At 36.1% G+C, this 22,098-nt stretch overlaps 1 long non-coding RNA gene across 1 annotated transcript; it reads right to left on the reverse strand.

Annotated features, from left to right (window-relative positions):
* Nucleotides 1-3,416: 3,416 nt before the first annotated feature.
* Nucleotides 3,417-16,677, reverse strand: LOC149959070 (uncharacterized). The gene is made up of 3 exons (XR_016478369.1): nucleotides 16,524-16,677; nucleotides 3,559-3,711; nucleotides 3,417-3,502 (listed from the first exon to the last, which is right to left on the reverse strand). It is a non-coding gene; the product is annotated as an uncharacterized LOC149959070 (long non-coding RNA).
* Nucleotides 16,678-22,098: the final 5,421 nt, after the last annotated feature.

Genomic DNA, 22,098 nt, shown 5'->3' on the forward strand with positions numbered 1-22,098 from the left:
CGCGCTCCTCTCCCGACATTTTACTCGGTCGCCCCGCGAGTCGTGACCAATTTTCACCCGTTACTTACGGCGTCAGGAGAAAATAGCGGAAGAGAGCGCGAACCGTTCGCCTCCTAAAGAAGGGGGTTAAAAAAGGGGGGGTTGCTGCATGTTTGTGGATTACTATCGCGGATTTTCTCCATTTGGTGGTGTTTTCTAGCGGACACTCTGAAATCGGAGTAATAACGTTGGCATTGTAGTCCAAGTGTAAATGGTCATAGTTTTAAGTTACACTAACCAGATATAATATTAAGTTAAGTTTTATTTTATTTTACCAAAGTGTAAATTAAATATGGGAAAATCTTGCCAATTCCAGAGTTTTAAGAACTTACACAAGTCATCTTTAATCATAAGTTGGGTTAAATTGAAATTGTAGCGAAGTTTATTAATACGTTGCCTTCAATTGTAAATATGGACAAGTAATGGAATGCTTCATTTGTCATAATGTTATTGGATTATCCTTAATTTTTTCTAAGCAAAGCTGTTTAAAAACAATACAAATATAGAAAAACATTTGAAATTAAGCATTTAAAACTAATTTTTAAAAAGGTAAATCAGGAGATTCAATCTCTTCATTGGGCAAAATTATTAATTTGGAAGCGTTTTTTAAAGTCTACCCCTGAAATTATAATTAAAACCAACAATTTTGACTACATCGATGGTAATTAAAATTGTAATACTAACCATTCGGCTTTTTAGATTTGGGTTGTTTCTTTTGACAATAAGCGTGATCCATTTTTAGCCCGAGGCCCGAATGAGGTCCAGATACCGAAGCAGATAAACCCGCTGAAACTTTTCAGACTAAACTTCCACCCCCACCTCTCCCACTAGGGAATAGCATGAGACAACGCATTTCAATACTTCGACCGTGGGGCTTTATCAGAGTTTTGGCGCCCCTATAAAAATACTGCCCCAGGCACGTACCTACTCTGCCTAATGGTTAATACGCCCCTGGCAGAATCCAATCATTCCGTTCAAGCTTTTAAGGAACCTAAATAGGCTCTTAATCACACACTTTCAGAACAATATAATATCCGCCTAACATATTTACGACTTTAAATTAAAGTGAACATCTTTTCGATTAAAGGGCAACGCAAATGACCATGCACGGGGTAAATTATCTTATAGATAAAAAGGACGACTGCGCATGCGCTATCTGCCATTGCCTATCCCTCTGTAAAAAAGCAGAACCATATTTGCCGAATTTATTTTGTAAAAATGAGCCTCTCGCCTAATGTTTCAACCTCCATAATTAAAAATATTCAACTGGTAAATAATTTTATTCCAAAACATTGCTAAATCGAAAATATCAACGTCAAACTCTCGGAAACTAACTCAGTTCGTTTCTCCACAAGAAATAAATTCAACTAAGCCTAAAATCCAGGGTTCGTTGGTGGTGAGCTAAGAAAATCGAAAAATTCGCGAATGATAGCGAAATTGCACCACGTGGCTACACCATGGAGAATACGTTTTCGCGCTGTATAAAATCCTCCTTGGAATACAATTTAGGAATTGTAGAAGAAAACATAGTTCCAAACCAAGCGCCCCCTACATGGCCCCTTGCGTTGCCCTTTAAACAATATAAAAGTCAACACCTTTATTATGTTTATCAGCCTAGCTTGTAATAAATGAACTATTTATTTATTACAAGGCATTTGCTTCGTGGTAAAAGTGAATAATCGCCAGAGCTTCTCGTCGAGTGATAAAATTAAAATATTTCGCTCTGATTCCTACATAGCGGCGATACTTAACGCGGTCTTCTTGGTGTAATACGGGAAAGCGTACAAGGGGGTCTCTTTGGAGTTGTCACATGTTTTAAGTTTCTTAAAATGTAGGAATAATGGTCTTCGAAATAAAAATAACAAGTAGAAAAATAAAGTACACCATTAACAATTGAACTTACATACTGCTATACTACAGGGTGACCATTCTTCCTATATTTTATAATTTTTCCTATATTTCAATGCTTTCCTTAATTTTCCTATAATTTAACCATTTTTCCAATATTTTTCTATAATTAGATATTATTTCGTATTTCGCGCGGTTTTTTCGAATTTCCCGCGTGCCTAGTTCACTTTTCGTAATACAGATGTACTAAATCCCTTTGATAAAATGTAAACTTCTTCTCTAAAGAACTGCACTGAACGGAAATAAGAATATCGTCGTCTGCTTAAAATAAATTCTTTTATATTATCACAAATTTAAATATTATTTACGCAAATTTTCCTATATGTTTATATATTATCAAAGGTAATACTCCTATATGTTCCTATATTATAACAGAAAATACTCCTATATTATCCTATAAATAGACTGTTGAATTTCCTATATTCCTATAATTTTTTGGGGTTTTTCAGTGGTCACACTGAAACAATATTACTGTTAAACAATATAGTATGTGCTTCGACACTATGAGGTCTGGTAAACCACGAAATTCATCTTTGGGAGAGTCGTCTGCCAAAACAGCTTTCTCTTCTCAAACATATTTGTGTCAGTCGGGTTAAAAGCCAAAACAATTTGCTCCTCACTCAACTTCGTTATGTTGGAAATAATTATAAATTAATAATAGTTTGTTTTCATTAACTTAAATTTAAACGATTCACTAATTCAATATGAGTAGTTATGTACCGTATTCCTAGCAAAGCGGGGGCGTGGCTACCGCGTCCACAGCTGCGTGACAGGGGGAATGAAGCGGGGAATCGCGATTCCGTCCCCCCCTCGGGCGCGTGTCACGCGCGCGTGACCTGAATAATTAATGAGATTAACAGGTGTTAATTAATTAGCCTAGTTAGTCGACTTGTCAATCAACCTGTTCAAGGTCAAAAGGGTGAATATTAATGAGCGTGGTATTGTTTAACTAGGTGGATTACCGTTAGGGGTCATTGACCTGTTATATGGATAGTATAGTAACATGTGTTTAGGATCAACAAGTAGTTACACTTGTTTATTATATGTTTGAATATTAATTTTTGGCGGGAAAGTGTAAGCGTCGCGTGTATAAAAATCAACAAGTGGTTAAACTCTTTAGGTTTATTAATGTACACTTATGTTTGACATGATTTTGGCTGGGAAACGGGTATAGTTTGTACTCTATAGGTCTATTACATGTTTGTACCTTTATAATTAACCGTTAGGGGTAATTGACCTGGTAGCTATATGGTTGAACTGTTAAAGTTTTGGCGCGAATTTAACATGTGTTTCGGTTAGAAAAGCGCGGGAAATTGTAAGCGTCGATTAACAAGTTAAGGTTTATTAGGAATGATACGTTTTAACCAATCTGTATGAAAATAGTTTATATGATACAACTAACGTGCTTATTAAGAAAGAGACAAAAATAAATATAACCATTTTATTTTAAATTAAAATTTTAAGGGCGCCACCTAAAATTACATAAATTAGTTGCTAATATAATAAAACATGTTGAATATATTACCCCCTTCCACGATGATTTTGATCCCCGGCGCTAGAAAAAATTCATATTATAATTTCAAACGTATTAAAATATATTTAACGAATTACCTTTCCTCAAGTCCAGTACTCGCATTTCCGCCGACAATGACTGGTTTATCAATATCTCCCGATATGGAATTGTGGGAGAGTTCGAGGGCGTTGGGGAGTTCCCGGGTGTTGGTGGGTCCGAAGGCGTGGAGGGTGGTGGCAACGTGTCGGGTCCTATTGTTAGAAATTTTATAAAAGTATAATAAAAAATAGAAAATAATTACTTCGAAGCGGTCCTAGGTCCGCGTTTTCTCCTATAATTTAATAATTATCAATTACTTGTTACAGTATATTATCAAAAGTACATTACTTCCGCGTCCTCTCCCCTTCACTACTTTAATAAAGTCTGCTGTAGTGTTGGAAGCCCTAATTTTTAAATTTTTGTTGAAAAGATTCGTATTAAGACGTTTTACAACTTACATTGTAGTTCAGGAACGAAATGTGATAAAACATGAAAAAATCACGCCTTTTATACCCGGCAATCTTAACCTAAATATTTGATTTACTATTTCTATAGCTCGAGGTTAGGTTCGTGTATGGAATTTTTCTCGAGAAAACATTGATTTATTTTAAAAAACCGTTGCGTTAATAGAGTACGTAAAAATTATTACAAAACCATTAGAAAATGGAGTTTCCTAACAATTTACCACATGTTGATATAAAAAACCGTTACGAAAAATTAAGAGTACCTAAAACCGTTATGAAAATTAGCATGTGTTATAGAAGTTCCTAAGCGTCCCGCTAGGGGATTTTTGTTTATTACGAAAAATTACGCATGTATTAATAAAAGCGTTAGATAAATTAGCATGTGTTATAGAAGTTCCTAAGCGTCCCGCTAGGGGGTTTTGCGACTATAAATAGAGGAACGCGCTTTATTTGTATTTATTTCACAACTTGCATTCGACTTGAAGAAATTGTAAGTACATTTTAAAATTTGGGGAATTACCTTATTTAAATAACCGTTTATTGTTAGGAAATTATTCTGGCACGATGGAGTTTAACCGCAAAGTAATAGTTTATTAATTCAGTCTATTTTTTACACCATTTAATTTAGTTTAATTTTTAGAACCAATCTGAAACACCCCCTGCTCCCAGGTCAATAAGGTCCGTCGTCAATTAGATTTCGGAAATAAAATAAATATTAAGAAAACTCGTTTCGAAGTAGACATCCCGAAGAATCAACCTGATATCATAAATTTAACATGCCACGAGGTACTCGATAGCCCTTCCAAACAATCGCCATTCAAACCAGTTGATGCGCCACCCAAAAGCACCCTATCCAAGCCAGGCCCATCTCAACCAGGTCCATCTCAAGCCGGTCCATCTAAACCAGTAGACGACGGCTGGACGGATATAGTCGTAGAGTTTTCCCGCCATAAAAATTTCGGGATAAAAATCGCAAGTTTCAAAAATAACTTGTATTTAGACATAAGGCGTTACGTCAAAAATAGCGATCGGCCAACCGCGACGAAAGACGGCGTTTGCGTCAAATTAGATTCGGCGTGGGAGTTAAAAGAGTATCTAGAACAGATAGTTTATGAAGAAGGTGATTTTCAACTAAGAAACGAGAAGGTTGAAATTCTAGCGGGTAGGAGAGGTGAAGTTCTAGTTTACAAGAACCGTGGTCGTCACTACGAAAAACTATTAAACTTGCAGAATTCCGGCGAAGTTTACGACGTCGCGATTCAAACCGTATTAAATATTTACGCAGGACTTTAAAAACACCATGGCCCTCAATCTTAGCACCCGTTTCAACCCTAAAAATTTTTTACTCAATAGATAAAATCATTGCCAGTTCTTCTCGAAAGTACAGGTGTAAATCTATGCTATTCGAGTGTAATTTTAAAAATTTAGACCAATTAAACCACGCGGATATCAGTAACCAACTGACCCGTATTTTCCAATCAATATTAGATAGAATTACGGCCGATAATTTAGGCTACACGCGCGTCAGGGTGGTGGTAATTTCCGATGAGCTGCAAGATCCGATAAATTTCCAATTAATGAATATTAATGAGTTGACAGCTGAGAGAATTTTAACGGGGATTGAAAAGGTAGCCCAGTCCGTAAAAACCATTTATCTAGAGTCACCCCTCCGATTCAACCTAATATTTCTTCAAGATACCCCTATGAGAGGACTTCCTCGCAGTGTTAGAGCCAGAAGTTATGAATGTTTAGATCAGTATATCAACCAAGGTAACACATTTATTCCCATTAGAAATACGGACAATTTATGTTTTACGAGAGCCCTGGCGGTGGGAAGAGTTTTGGCCGACTATCAGCATTTAAAAAGTTTAGGACAGGGTGCTAGTTTTAATCAAAACGATTTAAAGACAATTAGAAACTGGAAAAAACCCGAACAAGAAATTGAAGCCAAAAAATTACACGCCCAAGCGGTGGTTCCCGAAGGCCCCGTAGAAATAATAGACATTAACCGATTCCAAAATATATTACCCGACTACCAAATTATATTAATCTCGGCGGACGATGATTTCGATAAAGTGTTTATTGGGCCCTTCAAAGAAAAAAAAAATTCCTCTTAAAAATTAAAGACCACACCCACGTCGTACGATCTTATTCGGCCATGTTTGGGGCGAAATCTTTCTGTAAATATTGTCTTACCCTCTTACATAGTATGAAACAGAAAAAAGTCATGACTGCGGACCCAATCTTAAATGCCGCCGGTGTCACGGTCCGGAATTCCAACCCAGTATAGAACAGGCTACCCGTTGTAATGACTGTAATCGGTATTTTGCCGGACCAAATTGTTTCTCCCAACACGTAGAACTAGGGACCTGTCAGGTTTTAAAACGGAGCTTGAATTGCGGGAAAGACTATGAAGGTAATCATAATTGCGACAACAAATGCGCTTTTTGCAATATTGAGCATCCCAAAAACGAGTGTCACGTCCGCCCATTAGAAATAAAATCAAATGAGAAACGACTATGTTATTTTGATTTTGAGACAATAACGACTGACACTGCAATTAGACCAATTTTAATCATTTCCGCGATGCAAGAAGCGCCATTTTCGACCAATTATGATTACCGGAAATTTCACGGCTTTGATTGCGTTCAAAATTTCCTAGATTATTTATTAGCATGCCAGGTGACAGTTAATGGTCGGAAAAGAGATACGGTTACGAGAAAAAGTTATATTAATTAGCCATTTCGGGAGTGGTTTCGATACGTTGCTTATTCTTAACGGTCTATTAATACGAAAAATAAAACCCGAGATCATTTATAACGGTTCTAAAGCCCTGGGTATGTTTCTCGCCCAATTTAAAATAGCCTTTATCGATAGTTTCATGTTCCTACCTACAGCCCTTCGAAATTTCTCGAAAACTTTTAAGATTGTCCAAAAGAAAGGATATATTTTTGTTATTCATTCGCTACGGAAAACAATTTAGATTATATCGGCGCCCTCCCCGAGAAAGAATATTTTGGTATCGACAAATTTACGGACGAGGAAATCGTAGAATTTAATCAATGGTACGATTCCCAACGTTACGTCGTTTTTGATCTAAATAAAGTTTTAACCGAATACGCGATCGATGACGTTAAACTTTTACAGAAAGGATTCGATAGTTTTAGAAATTTATTTTTAAAAACAGTCGATTTTGATTTGTTAGGGTCAAACGCCATAACGTTGCCGGGAGCCGTCACAAATTTATTCCTTAGTAGATTTTTCGAACCAAACACTATCGCGATAGTTCCGGGGACGGGTTCTAGGAAACGGCATAGTGCCAAGGCCCTAAAATGGTTAGCTTATTTGGGGAAAAAACTCAACGTGACATTTCAAACGGCTCGATCGCTAGGTGGAGAACATGTAATTTACCCCTATCGATTAGACGGTTATTGTTCCTCGCCCGAAATAATTGCTGAATTTTACGCCTGCCATTACCATAAATGCCCACTACACACTGACCACCAGGCTTACGATAAACAGTTAAAAGATTCAAATTTAAATATTTATCTCAAAACCCTCGACCGCGAAAATTTTTTAAAAAAGGAAAGGCCTAATGCGCAGTTTATTAGTATATGGGAGCACGAGTATGATGAGTTAGTAGAAGACCCAGCAATTGCGAGTTTTTGCGATTCCCTACCCTTTACCAAACCGATAAGAGCGAGAGACGCCATTCACGGGGGGAGGGTCGAAAACTTTGTAATTTACGCCGAAGCCACTCCCGATCGACCAATCAAAGTCGTGGATTTTAATAGCATGTACCCATCCGTCCAGATGAGTTCCTATAAATATCCCAAATCGAGCCCCGAAATTATAACTTGTAACTTTAATTTTTCCGTTAACGCTTATTTTGGTCTGATTAAAGCTACGGTGCTGCCACCTACCAATTTAAACCTCCCGATCCTCTCAGCTAAAATTAATAGTAAAATTTATTATACTCTCTGCTACAAATGTGCAGCTGAACAATGTTTCGAATGTACCCATACTGATCGAGAGCGTAGCATAACCGACGTGTGGACGACCCCCGAGTTTTATCTAGCGATAGAGTACGGTTACAAAATTATTACAATTCACGAAGTACATCATTATCAAGAGACATTCGATAAAGATTGTCCGCTATTCGATGACTATATTCGGCTTTTTTACAAAATCAAAGTTCAAAATTCGTCGTATCCAAAAGACATAATTACATTAGAACAAAAACTTAATTATTTACGAGACTTTAATGAAATTGACGGGTTAGATTTAAATTTAGACGATATAACCGATAATCCCGCTTTAAAGGCTATTGGTAAACTTAGTCTAAACAGTCTGTGGGGCAAAAATTCCATTAATTTAAATCAAGGCCAAAGTGTTTTTATTAATTCTTATAAGGAATTAGTCGAAATTTTGGCCGATAAAACCAAAGAATTAACGGATTTTAAACTACTAGACGATGATATAGCCTTAGTCACCACTCGTTTTCGGGAAGACTACGTTCCAACTTATCGGAAAGGGTCACCAACGATAGGCGCGTTTGTAGCTAGTTACGGCCGTATTAAATTATACAAATTAATGGCTCAAATTGGTCCTAATTTAAATTACGTCGATACTGACTCTGCTTTTCTTTATATGAGTAAAGACTTAAATATTCCGCTAGGGACTACCCTAGGTACATTGGCTGACCAGTATCCCAATGAAAATATAAAAGCCTTTGTTTCCTTGGGATGTAAAGCTTATTCAATTTTATTCGAATCTGGAAAGATTGTCACTAAACTTAAGGGCATTACATTGACTAAAAAAATCAGTCAATTGTCAACTTTGAAGCTTTGAAGGACCTCGCAACAATTGAAATACAGCGTCGAAGTCCCATTTAACGTGAAACGTTTAAAAACGGGGCAGCTATTCCAAAAACCAGCTGAAAAACTCGTTGGATTTACGTCTAACAAGCGAATTTTCAAGAGCGACGGTACCAGTATTCCCTTCGGCTACAAAAATGTCAGTTACACGGCTCAAGTTTAAATCGCCGACCACGTTCCTCATCAGTGGACCGAGTCTATGCGGAAAAACAGTTTGGACTTTTCGGCTTTATAAAATCGACACACGCTGTTCGAGAAACCTCCCGAGCGAATCATTTATTGTTATAATATTTGGTCGGAAAAATTCAATGAGCTGAAAAAAATTATACCTGATATCGAGTTTCATCAGGGTTTATTAAGTGAGAAACCGGAAGAAATATTTTATAGTTCTATAAATAACTTGCTCGTTCTCGACGATCTCTCTCAAAGTTGTTTAAATAACGCATACGTTTCGGAATTATTTCGTGTTGGTAGTCACCACTTAAATTTAACTATATTATTCTTAACCCAAAATGTTTTTGGTCAAGGTCGAACGGCTCGCGATATTAGCTTGAACTCATCGTATATTGTTCTATTTAAGAGTCCGCGTGATCCTAGTCAGATTAAATGTCTCAGTCGACAAGTATTTCCTAATAACCCAAATTTTCTAAGTACTGTGTACAATAATGTAACTGCTTCCCGACCCTATTCTAATATTGTTTTAGACTTAAATCAAGAAACACCAGAACATTTCAAAGTGCGAACAAATTGCTTATTTGAAGAGGGCCCAATGATAACTTTTCTAGAGTAATGGTGACGGGTTTAAAAATAATGTTTACAAAAAATTTATGCTGTTAAATATATTCTATAAAAAATATGTGAAAATGTTTTCATTGTATAAATTCTTTGTGTTTTTTGAATAAATTTGAATGTATTTATAAAATTGTTTCATTACGTAAGATGACTTGGCCACGAGCGATACGGGAACATAAACCTTATTTAACGCTCATTAAAAAAGCTTCCCCCAGTCAGCGCAAATTTTTAATTAAAAACGCTAGTCCCGAACAATTAAACTCTATTTCTAATATTTGTCTTAATATTACCTGGGGGGCGCTACCTGTAGGCGCAAATAGGAAAAAATATTACAGCGCTATAAAGCGTGCATCAGAAAACTTGCTCGTAAAAATTTAACCGACTTAAACCGTCGAAAAATTCTAATATCTCAGCGAGGCGGATTCTGGGGTGCAATTCTCGGTTCATTAATTCCCGTGGTTCTTAACCGTATTATTAATCGATGAAAAAATTCGTTTTAGTCCCCGCTGATAGCTATTTTAGCGATACGGCCAAATTAATAGACATTATTCAAAATCAAATGAAAAGTATCATAAATAAACCGATTAAAGTAGGGAGTGAGGAGGATACGTTATGAGAGTATTTAACTATGCTTCAAAGGTACTTTAAAATTAAAGAATTTCAAGGAGTCCCCGCCGTTCGTTTAGAGCCCCCACCGATGCCTCCTCCATCGAATACGTTAGCTCCTCTTCTCGCACCGGCGCAGATGATACGACCCGTAGCTACACCAACAAATTCTCCGAGAAATGTCTCTCGCGGTTCCCCCGTTTCACCCAGTACTACGTTGATTTATCCCGATCCGATTCCCGTTTATCTACACGCGGAACCGAGACCCCCTCTTCGACCTACTCCCCCAGTCCCGGCGTTTCTACCGGATCATTTGATAGCGGAGTCAACACCGAATATTCCCGAAGCCGTCCACGAAGCACTCCGCCGCGAGTTTGATCCTCTTTCAAGTAGTACACCACGCCATTCCGAAAGTACCAGTAACATAAGGAACCTATTCAATACGTCTGAAGGCGCGACGGGTACTACACGAGACAGCGACGCAACGTATAGGCCATCGGCTGAAAGCGTGGAGAATTTATCGGAGGCTGTGTCTCTACCATTTTCGGATAAAGATTTACAAACGAATGAAAAGCACGTGAAGAGGAGACTAAATGTTCGCAAACCTTATCCGACACCTAAAAACAGACGCCGCGCATTAAGCCCTCTTAAAAAATGGAAAGATTGATACAATAAAAAATTTATTGATTACCATATTTATTTTCGTGATTCATTAAATGCAGACACATATTCCATAACGAGATTATGTCATTGATATATAAAGTATCATTATACATATCTAATATTTCTCTATAAGTATACCCCGAACATTTACATACGATATAAAACAAACAATGCGCACCGCATGTTTCCGAGTCAATCGGTTGGATAATATTTTTATTATATACCCACTTTTTAGCTAAATGACCCAAGTTAAAATTGTACGTAACAGGTGAATTTCCAAACGAACAGAAAAATTCTCCCTTTCCCGATTCAATAAACACAGCGACCCAATGAGAACCTGGTTCCGTCGAATCGTCCGTATTTATAATAAAACAATACGTTTTCTGTTTCGGCGGTTTTTTGGGAATCGCGTCTTTGGAAAATGTACCAATATAAAATGGGCGCGTTCTATAATCACATTTCAAAAATTCATCAAGCTGATTAGTATTCATGATAGAATCTTTTGTAGTTCTTCGGGATAGAATGAACCCAAGATTACTTGTTTATTTTTATCTTGTATGACGTAAACAGGACGAGGTCTATTAATCACTCTCTTAATAGTAAACACTTCCTTCGACCAGTATCCCTTGTAGCCTTTAGTAAACGCTTTCGGGGCTTTTGTTAATCGAACACGTTCACCGACTTTGAATTTGGCTTTTTCCCTAATTGATTTTTTACCGTAAAGATTTTTCCAAACTAAATGCTCATTATCAACCGTTACTTCATACGGTTTGAAAACGGTCGACCTGTGTACACTGTTATTTTACGATCTAACAATTTTCGGTAATTCCTTAATGAAATTTGGTTTCTTAGTTTTAGTAATTAAACGATATATTTTGTTCTCGAGAGTTCTATTGGCGCGTTCTACGATTCCGCATTTTATGTCCCCGTAACTTACAAAATGTTTTATATCGTTCTTTTTTAAATAATCATGTACGGTCTTATTAAGAAATTTCTTCCCTTGATTCGTATTAATTTTCATGGGTTTATTAACTTTGTGAATTTTTTTAAGCGCCTGTAGAACGTCTTTCCCGCTCTTTGTTTTCAAAGGTAACGCGGATAAAAAGCGCGATAAAACGTCAATGTTAACTAAAATATAATTATAATCCGGTTTCAACTCGTCCAAAACTATTAAATCCATTTGATGAATTTCATTCAGTGACGTCACATATGTTGGTGTACGAGCAAATTTAAGCTTTCGGTCTCTATGCAACGTATAGGGGTCTTGCGTTAACAACCATTTTTTTAATTTTGGTCTTTGGAATTAAGGGCAAACTTTTTTCTAATCGCTTGACACCGCCTAATCCCCCTGGATTTTCAGGATCGTAATAGACTTTCTCTGTGGTTTTATTCATGGCCGCGCGCTTTGACCTTTTAACTTGTAATAAAAATTAAACAAACCATATTCTTAAATTAATACCATTTATTAAAACAAAAATTCTGTAATAATTTCATTTACATCGTGAACCATTGCATGAAATAAATTATGTATGTTTAAAGAACAATGTGGGTAGTTTTCGTTAAACTTATTTAGAGTCTTTTGATAATTGACCAGAGGAAGAGCTCTTTTCACATTAGCCTCAAGCCTTTCAGACCAATGCGAAGCTACGGGAAGGCACGTAATGTCATGAGCCAATTGAAAGTGACAAGCTGTATTTTCACAGGATCACGTTAACGACATTAGAATCTCGGTTAATTCGTCTATAATACATTTCTTCATACACTGGTAATAGTTTTTCTCTCCTGAATTTCCGTATTAAGACTTAAACGAATAATTTTTAACCGCTCCCAGCTTGTTTTACACATTGCAAAACCGTTTGAAGTCGAGTACAAGACATTATACTTGTCATTAGCTCCGCGGACGTGCGAACGCAAATCAATAAATTTACCTCTTTGACATATAAATCCTTCGAGTTTTACGTAATCGGTTAGCCAACTATGAAATCGGGTTGGGGGTTTTGTCAAGTCAAAGAATGTGTCAATTTCATCGGAAAATGTCCATAAGTTTTCCCAAACGTTAAGATTAAATGAAACGTATTTTCTATACCCTTGGCGTTTAATTTTAAGATCGGTACCCGGAATGTCATTTGAAAGAAAATTTTCCAGTTTATCAGAGAGATAATGAGAGCGTGACATGGTTGAACGATTGCAAGCGAGGAACTGTTAAACGGCTTAAGGTAAAGTGCTTTAAATGGGTTTTATTCGGCGTTATAAATTACTTTGCGATCGCGTGTTATCAAAATCTCATTATCGAATTCAAAATACATTATACATGTCACATTATGGGTTAATGCGTTTTTAAATTGCACATCGAGTCGTAAACTACCGTCCTTTCTAAGAGACATAATCCCCACTAGCGTTGTTGTCGCTTGTTAGATCGAACAGAAACATGTTGTACCCGTATTTAAAATTTTTAAAACTTATGAATTTAACACGGTCGGCCCCATCGATCCCCATCGCGGCAAATAGACTCTGATAAGGTAAACAATAATTCCCTTCGTCGTAGTCCATTTGGAACCCATCGGGAGGATAACGATCAGGACCCACCGAGAGGGACAAATCGGTCACGTTTAAATGTTCAAATTGTAAACTATTACTATTCAATGACCCGATTAACGCATCTTCCTTGACAAAAACCACAAAAGCTCGTTTCGGTAATCTACCTAAAATGATGTTATCGCGGTTTATACTCATTAGGCCTCTAGCTACGCTAAAATTTTTAACAATCGTTTGCGTTAAGGGATAGGTAGCTGGAATATTGATTCTAGCATTTTTGCATGCACCAATACGATTGAAGGATTAACTTTAACTTTTGTCACGTACAAGTACGCTTGGTCTATAACTAATTTATAATCCTTGCCAGCTTCCATAGACATGACGGTAGTTAGACGCGGGCTTCTAACTAAACGAAATCGTACCGGAACTTGGTTTAACATAAACTTATTAATTTTGCCCCATTATTTCAAAGGATTGCGATTCTTTTGATCTTGAGCCTCGCTTCAGGGCCCCGTTGGACTCTGACTTGAACGCATCTAACCACATTTCCGTTGGTTTGGTCGTGGAGTCCATATAAAAGAGGCCATTTTGGAGTTGCGAATTTTTTGCATCTTCTCCATAGTTGACTAATTTTTCAATGTACGAACTGTAAGCGTAGCAGTTGTTCGCGGACTGGGTAGAAGTATCCCCGAGATAACAATCGCATTGACTAAAAAGCGACCCTATTAGATTATTCGTTGGTGCCACTTTTGTTTCAACGGCGGGGACATTCGATCCATCATTATATAAAAGTCTCAGTTTCAATTTTAACATAGTTTTTGATAAATCCATATATAAATCTTCCGACGCGGGAATAAAAAATTCCAGAGGGCCATTGTCCGATAAATTGTTTGTTGGTAAATATCTTATTTCCGTTGTGGTAATTACATTAGTATTGACCAATGGGCGTTGAAAAATATCCAGCTGACTTAGCATTCCCTCGTAAACCGCCATTATTATCCTAAAAAGTCAAGTTTGGTTCTTTTTGTAACTCTCCGTTTGGACACTTTTTTTCGTTTCCTAATGGGGCCCGTTCGTCGTTTACGGCAGCCGCTGCCAGACTGATTTATCGTTAATCGATCAGCCGCTTTATGTAATAAATTGCTACCGGCTATTCTTAAATTGTTCTTTAACGTTTCTTTTGGGTCATGGCCTTGTTTTAAATCTTGCCACCATCTCTTGTCTACTCCAAAAGCCTCATTGGTCACGGGTTTGATAATGGGTGTTATATATTTTATCAGCTTTTTAAAAATTCCGCCCACGCCTCTTCCCCGTTGATGAACAGGTCCGGCAAAAAATGGTCCGCCACCATATTGTTCGCGGTAATATTTGAAATAACTTTCACTGTCGGCCATTTCGTCTCAAATGAAGTCTAACGACACTTTTACCATTTATAAAGGCTATTGTTTCGCCCAAATCCGTTTTCATGTCAATGTCAACTATTTCTGTATTATTTGTTCTCAAAGGATAGTAATCAATTTTGTAAAAAATAATAGATTTTTCAAACGGTTTATCATTTCCAGCTAGCGGTATTATTTTCATCAAAGGGGCAAACGTATCGCCTACATATTGAGGGTATATTAAATTTGAATATCTATATAGTGTTCTAGCTCCCATTGATAAATCAGCAGCGTAGAGACTATCTGTATTGGCCAAGAGTTCACTAAAGCGCGTAAAGCCTAACATTTCACCGAGATCTTTCTCAGATGAATGAAATATAATTGCAAACCCCGCCGCGGCTCCAATGTGAACGGATCCATTATGGTTAATGGTTAAATTTAAATTTATCCCTTATTTCCTCATCCAAGGTCAACATCATTGCGTCTAAAATGTCTTGGATACTCGAATAAGCACCAGTCGGTATTTGATAATCGATTCGAGTTTCGACTCTAAACGCGGCGTCTTGTACATTATCACTTCTAATTTCAATGTAATTAAAGCTATTTAACGACAAGGACTTTATATAACCAGCAAAAGGTTTCGTACAAAAATGTGACCCAATATGAAATCCGTCTTTCTGATATGGATTTATGTTAGGTTCAAAATCGAGAAGCTCTTTAATTGGTCCATTGGGAATTCTAATATGATAGTTATTGGTGGTTATCAAATTCCAACAGAGCCCGTTTGGTTTCGCGTGGAGTTCAATTTTAATTTCATTATCAAGCCCGAATTCTTTTAAACTTTCATTAAGCGCTGCAATAAGTTTTCGCACGACACTATATCGAAGGATATTTCCATTCTGGTCTTTCTCCGCTTCAATTTTACCCACTTTCACTGATATTTTAAAGTATGTAAACGGTTGCACGTTTTTAACGGTTGTCGTGGAAACTGCTAAAAATGACCGGTTTTTTCTGTAATATTTTCCCATGTTGGCGGTAATATAATTTCGCTAATTCCAACTTCAAAATTTGCAGGTACATTTAAAGGTCGTCCTAAATTTACTTTATAAGTAGACGCTGTATTTTCCGGGTATAAATCGCTCGAAGCGTTACTCGGTAATGTTAAAAATAGATCATCCATTGCAAAAATAATATGGCCACTATCCTGAACCACCACGTAAACTTTAATTAGATACGATATTAACAACTGGTTATATACTATGACATTCCTTTCTAATTTATAGGGCTATTCACCTCTAGTTTTTCCTGGATTTACTGATATAAAAGGACGGGATTTTTTCCATGTATTCTCACAATTCGTTAATGTTTCTGATAAAAAGTCTTACGTTCCTTATGAAAAATCAACAATCTACTAGTAGCTGGGATCCCTCTCGACATGGTAATATACTTATAATAGCATTCAAATTATTGTAAAATATTCCACCAAAAATGTGTGTAAAGCTAGCCTTAAAACAACTTAAGGTTTCCCCGACATACGTTCTAAAACGCCTCACCTGGTGGCGCTGGAGAAACTTTTTGACGGGACCGCGTACCCAGTTTAACCCCCCCGACCTTCCATAAATCTTTCTATCATACACCTTATTTAAATTGAATAATACAATATATACGGCCCAAAACAAAATACTAGTTCCAAATTATAGTTTTTTACCTTGTCAAATGACAATGATGAGTCCGTTACTGTTCATTGAGCTTTACCAATGGCCGTTAGTAATGGCGTACATCCTAGAACGTTAAAAATATTTTAAAAAATGTTCATTTATAAGCCTAAAAGTTTACCTGGAAAGTATGCGGCCAATATAATTCCTAGAAACCTAAAAAAATGTTAAAAGTTACGCGGTTAGATACTTAGCACAATTAAGTTCCCATTAGCGATAACTAGAGTGCCCGAAATCCTATTTAAAACGTTCAAAACTTTAAACATTATCTTAACAATACTCCTGGCTTAACTTTCTTTTGGAGAATGACGATTTCGACCGCGTTGCTTAAGATGCTGGGTGAAGATGCTGGGTGAAGAAAGTGGCGCCATCTAACTTAAATATTATATATAAAAATTTAGTAATTTATAAAGTGTTATTAATACTGGTATATAATAAACAAATGAGACTGATATTTATGTTATATATTTAAAAAAGTTTTTGTTCGAAAATATATTTTTATGGTAATCTTGCAACGTAATACATAGATGGCGCTAGTGGGCTTGGAAAGGAGAGATTTTGGCAATTTTTCGGGAGGCGAGTTGCTTAAAATTATCGGTTAGGTTAAATGTTATATTATATTAATTATAAAGTGTTATTAATATTGGTATATATTAAACAAATTAGACTGATATTTATTATATATTTTTAACAGCCCGAAAATATATTTTTATGGTAGTTATTTAGTACAATAGATGGCGCTAGTGCACTTGGAAAGTTGGGATTTTCATGGAGGCGCGGTAAATTCGAAATGTCAATATAAAAATGTTAAGTTATTTATCGTAAACTTTATTGTTATGCTTTGTATAATAGGAATAATGGCCATCTGGTATAATGAATTCAATACGAGTTCTATGGGAGTCAAAAGAGTTTCAGCAACTAAATATTTGGACACTGCTGATCCTGGACTCTGGACATCTGAAGAAGTCTTAAATTTCGAATTAGAGGATGGAAGTCAAAAAGAGTTTCAGCAACTAAATGTTTGGACACTACTGATCCTGGACTCTGGACATCTGAAGAAGTCTTATATTTAGAGATAAATGGTTCGGTGTTGGTCAAACCGAAAATGTTCAATAATTGTACATTAATACACCTTTTTAAAGAGTTTAACCACGCGGCGCTTTGGAATAATGGCCATCTGGTATATTAAGTTCAGTAGGCATTCATAACTGAATATAGAGTTTGTGGTGACTAGACCTAAAAAATGGTCTATGGTTTCTCTTTATATTTCTGAAGTTGAGAACAAAAATTTATATTCATGTCAGACATTAATAAACCTAAAGAGTTTAACCACTTGTTAATCGACGCTTACAATTTCCCGCGCTTTTCTAACCGAAACACATGTTAAATTCGCGCCAAACCTTTAACAGTTCAACCATATAGCTACCATGTCAATTACCCCTAACGGTTAATTATAAAGGTACAAACATGTAATAGACCTATAGAGTACAAACTATACCCGTTTCCCAGCAAAAATCATGTAAAACATAAGTGTATATTAATAAACCTAAAGAGTTTAACCACTTGTTGATTTTTATACACGCGACGCTTACACTTTCCCGCCAAAAATTAATATTCAAACATATAATAAACAAGTGTAACTACTTGTTGATCCTAAACACATGTTACTATACTATCCATATAACAGGTCAATGACCCCTAACGGTAATCCACCTAGTTAAACAATACCACGCTCATTAATATTCACCCTTTGACCTTGAACAGGTTGATTGACAGGTCGACTAACTAGGCTAATTAATTAACACCTGTTAATCTCATTAATTATTCAGGTCACGCGCGCGGGCGGAATCGCGATTCCCCGCTTCATTCCCCCGCGTCACGCAGCTGTGGACGCGGTAGCCACGCCCCCGCTTGGCTAGGAATACGGTACATAACTACTAATATGTGTTTCTATAGAACTTTCCACGCATAAACTATATATACTTCAGAAATTAAAGATAAAATTGTTAAAGGGAATATTACTCTTTGGATTTTTGTCGCCCCTTAGTGTTCCAATTTTCGCTACCGCCGCGCTTTGGCGTTAGATTTATATGACGCTAGAAGCACGCAAACCTCTTGGATTTTGTAAGAAGTTCTAAGGGTTGTCCGTAAATATCACCTTGTAGGTAATATTCCCTTTCATGTGTTATTAGAACAATATCTCAATAAATAAGCAAAAACATCCAATTAAGTATCTTCTGCGTTTTAGAGTAAAAGGTGTCAGAAGACTGCGAGTGGTTGACGCTTCCGTGATGCCAATTATTACATCCGGAAATACAAACGTCCCGACTCTGATGATTGCCGAAAAAGGAGCCGATATGATCAAGCAAGAGTATGGCCTTTAACACAGCGTGTTCTATGCGAATAAAACAATTTCAAATGAATTTTGAACTTATTGTTTTTATTTTTCAACCTCTCAGCTAATAAAAAGTCTTAAGTTTTTATTTTTAAAACAAGTGGTGGCTCTATCATTGCCCCCTGTATTATAAAAAGGCCCCAGTTATTAGAGATGACCATGAATCTATCCGATACTTCGGAAAACGCGACTTAACTGAAGAGCGTGGTACTAGAGCAAAGGAAGCTAAAATTAAAAATAGCCAAATTATAACGTCATCAGAGAGCCATTGCAGAGTATTATAGTTAGACAACTTATATTCTACTCAGTGTTATATAAAAATTTTGTTAAAAATTACTGTAATTTATGTCATTGACAAATTTACAAACGATCCAATCAACGCGAGGGGTACCTACAAGTACCGCCTTCTTGATTTCGACGCTAGCGAAATCTATTGAAAAAAGAGCTACTTTTACCACTTGCTTTAAGTCTTTGCCTAACTTGTGAGAGAGTTACCATTAACATTACTTGGACATAAATTTAAAATCTTGTCTATGATTTAAAAAGTGGTTCTTTAAATCGAATAATATGTAGTAAAACCGCTTACACCACGACAAACAACCTTTGCACAATGCTGTAGACTTAAAGCCGAGGAAACGAAACATAAGCAGATTTGAGGTTGCCGGTGTCACATAGTTAAATCAAGTGGCCGCGGTTATGCCAAGAACTACCGCCAGAGGGAGGAACGATGATAAACATGGGTGGTCCAAAAATAATTATGTTATGACTCATGAGTCAGGGTAGAATAAACTTATTGTAATTAGGTCGCTGTTAAATTATAACTTACATATCGTATCAAACGTATCAAATCACCCACTGTAGAAAACCTTTGACGTCCCAGCTGAAGCAGAAGGGGTAGAACCATAGACATAATAAAGAAATAGACACCTTACGCGGAGTTTGATTTGCCAAAAATATACGGGAGCGATAGCTAGCAGACAACCGGTATTTGCTCCGTATTCCTGTGGTACCACGTTTAAGCGACGCCTGTCGATTAGGCGAGAAAATAAAAAATTATCACGTGACACGTCACACATGTTCGTGTTTGTAATCTTTTAGGTACTCTGACGTGATTCGCGAATATTTTGGCTGTGAGAATTTAAAATAAGGTAAATTTTTATTATAATTTTTAAATAAGTCAATTAATTCTTTCAAAACCCAAATGAAAAGCAGCAGATGATCTTATAATTAAAAACAAAAAATTCTAATTGCGAAATGATATTTTGTCAAAGGCTTAAGTAACTCCTGTACTACTATCCGGTTTGTTGTGGTTATGGCTTGTTATGGGAATTTTGTCAACTGGAACATTCTGAGATTCTAAATAGTAAATTGTAAACAAAAGTAAATGGAATTTTGATGAAATGGATGATTCTACCTTGGATTAATAATATGAATCCAAGATTCTACTAAAGGTATGTAGCTATTGTCCTTGAAATAAAATTAGCTTTGACAATTTAAGTCTAATGGCTTGACCCTTCATTTCTCGATTTTTGTCCTTCGCTAATTTGTGGAGTCTGAGCTTGCAATATAAATTTATAACTTTCTTAATGATAATGTTCGATTCCAACTTCAGCATCAAACATGTTCGTGGTGATCTGGTAATATGTCCATGCCAACAATATTTCGTAATACAACAAGTTCTAGTTCTTAGACTACTTTTCTTTTATAGAAAAACGAATATCTCTTCATAACAACTAAACAAAATTGGCTAAAAACCAAGGAGATCTTACTCAAATTATAATAACATAATTAAACCTACACGAAATGATCCTTGTTCAAAATTTAAAGGTGAGAAGTTAGCATCACCGGTTTTTTCTATTTCACTTTCAACTGGATGTAATTTCTTTAAATTAAATAAAAAAATTATTTTGACTATTTTTACTTGTTTTAACTCTATGGAAACCAAACCAGAGTTGTGACCCACCTTTGGCCATTTACAATTTGTATATCCTGTTCTAAAAAGTGATCATAACAAATTAAATCATGATTTGAATGTGTCGCGATTTACAGCAATTGTCCATTGAGAAAGTATTGTAGGTTTAGATAAGGGAAACTTATAGTTATAAAAAGATTAAATAAGAATGAATATTCATCGAAATAATATGATAGTTTAATTCTACTTATAAAGCGCCACTAAACTTAAGTGGCGCTTTAGACTAGGCGCCCACTGGCTCTCTGTTTCGTATCCGTCCTGGCTTCCACAAGGCATTGTCTCCGTTACGAAGCAAAGGCTTGTGGAAGCCAGGACAGAGACGTTACGAGGAGCAGTGAGCGCTTGGCCTAGGCCATGTAGTGCCTAACGCTTAGGAATATTTTTCCGGTTTAAAATCAGACGCAAAAACTTTAGGGGTGAATTTGATAAACGGGTAGTACTTTTATGTTAGCTAACATGTTTCATAATTCGTTGGTTATAAAAAAAAGTGTTTTCTACTAAAAATCTTGTTTTTATTTGGTAAAAAAAGGTTAATTTTAGTGTTTTTACGCATTGCAATAACAAGTAAAACAATACCGGAAAAGGTTTCATTCCATAAGTAGGATTAAATTATCATATTATTTCGATGAATATTCATTCTTATTTGAAATCTTTTTATAACGAAACCTACAATACTTTCTCAATGGACAATTGCTGTAAATCGCGACACATTCAAATCATGATTTAATTTGTAATGATCACTTTTTAGAACAGGATATACAAATTGTAAATGGCCAAAGGTGGGTCACAACTCTGGTTTGGTTTCCATAGAATTAAAACAAGTAAAAATAGTCAAAATAATTTTTTTATTTAATTTAAAGAAATTACATCCAGTTGAAAGTGAAATAGAAAAAACCGGTGATGTTAACTTCTCACCTTTAAATTTTGACGAAGGATCATTTCGTGTAGGTTTAATTATGTTATTATAATTTGAGTAAGATCTAATTGGTTTTTAGCCAATTTTGTTTAGTTGTTATGAAGAGATATTCCTCTCTCTATAAAAGAAATGTAGTCTAAGAACTAGAACTTGCTGTATTACGAAATATTGTTGGCATGGACATATTACCAGATCACCACGAACATGTTTGATGCTGAAGTTGGAATCGAACATTATCATTAAGAAAGTTATAAATTTATATTGCAAGCTCAGACTCCACAAATT

This window comes from Leiobunum rupestre, chromosome 2 (genome assembly GCF_980474605.1).
Source record: "Leiobunum rupestre chromosome 2, qqLeiRupe1.1.hap1, whole genome shotgun sequence".
In the NCBI taxonomy this organism is placed as follows: Eukaryota; Metazoa; Arthropoda; class Arachnida; order Opiliones; family Sclerosomatidae; genus Leiobunum; species Leiobunum rupestre.